The sequence below is a fragment of the Haliotis rufescens genome, unplaced genomic scaffold (assembly GCF_023055435.1).
Source record: "Haliotis rufescens isolate VD_foot unplaced genomic scaffold, xgHalRufe1.0.p SCAF_19, whole genome shotgun sequence".
Lineage (NCBI taxonomy): Eukaryota > Metazoa > Mollusca > Gastropoda > Lepetellida > Haliotidae > Haliotis > Haliotis rufescens.
The window spans coordinates 4,824,160-4,829,092 of record NW_025963879.1 but is presented as its reverse complement, the minus strand read 5'-3'; positions in this window follow the sequence as shown (position 1 = coordinate 4,829,092).

Below are 4,933 nucleotides of genomic sequence, written 5' to 3'. Positions count from 1 at the left end.
CTCACTGTAACCCAATCCCTACTTCCACAGTACAGGGCATGTCTCTCACTGTAACCACAATCACTACTGTCAGTGTACAAGGCATGTCTCTCACTGTAACCCAGATCCCCACCGCCAGGGTAAAGGGGATGCCTCTCACTGTAACCCCGATCCATACTGCCAGTGTATAGGGCATGTCTCTCTCTATAACACCGATCCCTACTGCCAGGGTAAAGGGTATGTTTCTCAGTGTAACCCTTGATCCCCACCGCCAGTGTACAAGGCATGTCTCTTACTGTAACCCCGATCCATACTGCCAGTGTATAGGACATGTCTCTCACTGTATGGGGCATGTCCCTCTCTGTAACCCCATCCATAATACCAGGATACAGGCCATGTCTCTCACTCGAACTCCGATCCTTAGTGCCAGTGTATAGGGCATCTCTCTCACTGTAACCACTTTCCCTACTGCCAGGATACAGGTTATATCTCTCACTGTAACCCCGATCACTACTGCCAGGGTGCGAGGCATGTCTTTCAATGTAACCCCGATCCCTAGTGCCAGTGTACAGGGCATGTCCCCCACTGTAACCCCGATCCCTACTGCCAGTGTATAGAGCATGTCTTTCAATGTAACAGCAATCCTTACCACCAAGGAACAGGGCATGTTTCTCACTGTAACCCCGATCCTTACTACCAGTGCACATGACATGTCTTTCACTGTAACCCCGACCCCACGGACAGGGTACAGGGCATGCCTCTCACTGTAACCCTGATCCCCACTGCCAGCGTATAGGGCATGTCTCTCTCTGTTACCCCGATCCATACTGCCAGTTTATAGGGCATGTCTTACAATGTAACACCGATCCCCACTGCCAGTGTAGAAGGCATGTCTCTCACTGTAACCTCCATCCCAACCGCCAGGGTAAAGGGGATGCCTCTCACTGTAACCCCATCCCTACTGCCAGGATACAGGTCATATCTCTCACTGTAACCACAATCCCCACCGCCAGTGTACAAGGCATGTCACTTACTGTAACCCCGATCCATACTGCCAGTGTACAAGGCATGTCTCTCACTGTAACCCCGATCCATACTGCCAGTGTATAGGGCATGTCTCTCTCTGTAACACCGATTCCTACTGCCAGTGTATAGGACATGTCTCTCACTGTAACCCCGATCCCTACTGCCAGTGTACAAGGCATGTCTCTCACTGTAACCCCGATCCCTACTGCCAGTGTATAGGACATGTCTCTCACTGTAACCCCGATCCCTACTGCCAGTGTACAAGGCATGTCTCTCACTGTAACCCCGATCCATACTGCCAGTTTATAGGGCATGTCTTACAATGTAACACCGATCCCCACTGCCAGTGTAGAAGGCATGTCTCTCACTGTAACCCAATCCCTACTTCCACAGTACAGGGCATGTCTCTCACTGTAACCACAATCACTACTGTCAGTGTACAAGGCATGTCTCTCACTGTAACCCCCATCCCAACCGCCAGGGTAAAGGGGATGCCTCTCACTGTAACCCCATCCCTACTGCCAGGATACAGGTCATATCTCTCACTGTAACCACAATCACTACTGTCAGTGTACAAGGCATGTCTCTCACTGTAACCCAGATCCCCACCGCCAGGGTAAAGGGGATACCTCTCACTGTAACCCCGATCCATACTGCCAGTGTATAGGGCATGTCTCTCTCTGTAACCCCGATCCCTACTGCCAGGGTACAGGGTATGTTTCTCAGTGTAACCCTTGATCCCCACCGCCAGTGTACAAGGCATGTCACTTACTGTAACCCCGATCCATACTGCCAGTGTATAGGACATGTCTCTCTCTGTAACACCGATTCCTACTGCCAATGTATAGGACATGTCTCTCACTGTAACCCCGATCCATACTGCCAGTGTATAGGGCATGTCTCTCTCTGTAACACCGATTCCTACTGCCAGTGTATAGGACATGTCTCTCACTGTAACCCCGATCCCTACTGCCAGTGTATAGGACATGTCTCTCACTGTAACCCCGATCCCTACTGCCAGTGTACAAGGCATGTCTCTCAGTGTAACCCCGATCCCTACTGCCAGTGTATAGGACATGTCTCTCTCTGTAACCCCGATCCCTACTGCCAGGGTACAGGGTATGTTTCTCAGTGTAACCCTTGATCCCCACCGCTAGTGTACAAGGCATGTCTCTCACTGTAACCCCGATCCATACTGCCAGTGTATAGGGCATGTCTCTCTCTGTAACACCGATCCCTACTACCAGGGTACAGGGAATGTTTCTCAGTGTAACCCCGATCCCTAGTGCCAATGTACAGGACATGTCTCTCACTGTAACCCCATCCCTCCTGCCAGATACAGGTCATTATCTCTCACTGTAACACCGATCCCTACTACCAGTGAACAAGGCATGTCACTCACTGTAACATCGATCCCTACTGCCAGTGTACAGGGCATGTCTCTAACTGTAACGCCGATTCCCACTGCAAGGGTAAAGGGGATGCCTCTCACTCTGACACCAATCCATACTGCCAGTGTACAAGGCATGTCTCTCACTGTAACCCCGATCCCTACTGCCAGTGTATAGGGCATGTCTCTCTCTGTAACCCCGATCCCTACTCCCAGTGTAAAGGGCATGCCTCTCAGTGTAACCCCGATCCCTACTACCAGTGTACAGGGCATGCCTCTCACTGTAACCCCGATCCCCACTGCCAGGGTAAAGGGTATGCCTCTCACTGTAAACCCGATCCCTACTGCCAGTGTACAGGACATGTCTTTCAATGTAACACCGATCGCTACTGCCAGTGTACAAGGCATGTCCCTCGCTGTAACCCCGATCCATACTCCGAGTGGACAGGGCATGTCTCTCACTGTAACCCCGATCCCCACTGCCAGGGTAAAGGGGATGCCTCTCACTCTGACACCGATCCATACTGCCAGTGTACAAGGCATGTCTCTCACTGTAACCCCGATCCCTACTGCCAGTGTATAGGGCATGTCTCTCTCTGTAACCCCGATCCCTACTCCCAGTGTAAAGGGCATGACTCTCAGTGTAACCCCGATCCCTACTACCAGTGTACAGGGTATGCCTCTCACTGTAACCCCGATCCATACTGCCAGTGTACAGGACATGTTTTTCAATGGAGTAATGGAGCTCATCTTCCGTCACTAGACTCAACAAGTAATGGAACTCATCTTCCGTCACTACATACAACATGTAATGGAACTCACCTCCCGTCACTAGACGCAACAAGTAATGGAACTCACCACCCGTCACTAGACGCAACAAGTAATGGAGCTCATCTTCCGTCACTAGACGCAACAAGTAATGGAACTCACCTCCCATCACAAGATGCAGGAAGTAATGGAGCTCATCTTCCGTCACTAGACGCAACAAGTAATGGAGCTCATCTTCCGTCACAAGACGCAACAAGTAATGGAGCTCATCTTCCGTAACAAGAGGCAACAAGTAATGGAACTCACCTCCCGTCACTAGACGCAAAAAGTAATGGAGCTCATCTTCCGTCACTAGATACAACCAGTAATGGAGCTCATCTTCCGTCACTAGACGCAACAAGTAATGGAGCTCATCTTCCGTTACAAGAGGCAACAAGTAATGGATTTCACCTCCCGTAACTAGACGCAACATGTAATGGAGCTCATCTTCCGTCACTACATACAACATGTAATGGAACTCATCTTCCGTCACTAGATGCAGCAAGTAATGGAACTCATCTTCCGTCACTAGATGCAACAAGTAATGGAGCTCATCTTCCGTCACTAGACGCAACAAGTAATGGAGCTCATCTTCCGTCACAAGACGCAACAAGTAATGGAACTCATCTTCCGTCACTAGATGCAACAAGTAATGGAGCTCATCTTCCGTCACAAGACGCAACAAGTAATGGAGCTCATCTTCCGTCACTAGATACAACCAGTAATGGAACTCATCTTCCGTCACAAGACGCAACAAGTAATGGAACTCATCTTCCGTCACTAGATGCAACAAGTAAATGAGTTCATCTTCCGTCACAAGACGCAACAAGTAATGGAGCTCATCTTCCGTCACTAGATGCAACAAGTAATGGAGCTCATCTTCCGTCACTAGATGCAACAAGTAATGGATCTCATCTTCCGTCACTAGACGCAACAAATAATGGAGCTCATCTTCCGTCACAAGACGCAACAAGTAATGGAGCTCATCTTCCGTCACAAGACGCAACAAGTAATGGAACTCATCTTCCGTCACTAGACGCAAGAAGTAATGGAGCTCATCTTCCGTCACTAGATACAACATGTAATGGAGCTCATCTTCCGTCACTAGATACAACATGTAATGGAACTCACCTCCCGTCACTAGATGGAACAAGTAATGGAACTCACCTCCCGTCACTAGATACAACCAGTAATGGAGCTCATCTTCCGTCACCAGACGCAACAAGTAATTGGAGGTCATCTTCCGTCCCTAGATACAACATGTAATGGAGCTCATCTTCCGTCACTAGATACAACGTGTAATGGAACTCACCTCCCGTCACTAGATGGAACAAGTAATGGAACTCACCTCCCGTCACTAGATACAACATGTAATGGAGCTCATCTTCCGTCACCAGACGCAACAAGTAATTGAAGCTCATCTTCCGTCACTAGATACAACCAGTAATGGAGCTCATCTTCCGTCACCAGACGCAAGAAGTAATGGAACTAACCTCCCGTCACTAGATGCAACAAGTAATGGAACTCATCTTCCGTCACTAGACGCAACAAGTAATGGAACTCATCTTCCGTCACTAGATGCAGGAAGTAATGGAAAGCATCATCCGTCACTAGATGCAACAAGTGAAGGGAATCATCACCTGTCAAGCAATGCAAGCAAGCAGGCGTTCTTGTCTCTGGGATCGCAGTACCTCAAGGAAACAGAACAAACAAAATAACTAAGATGAGACA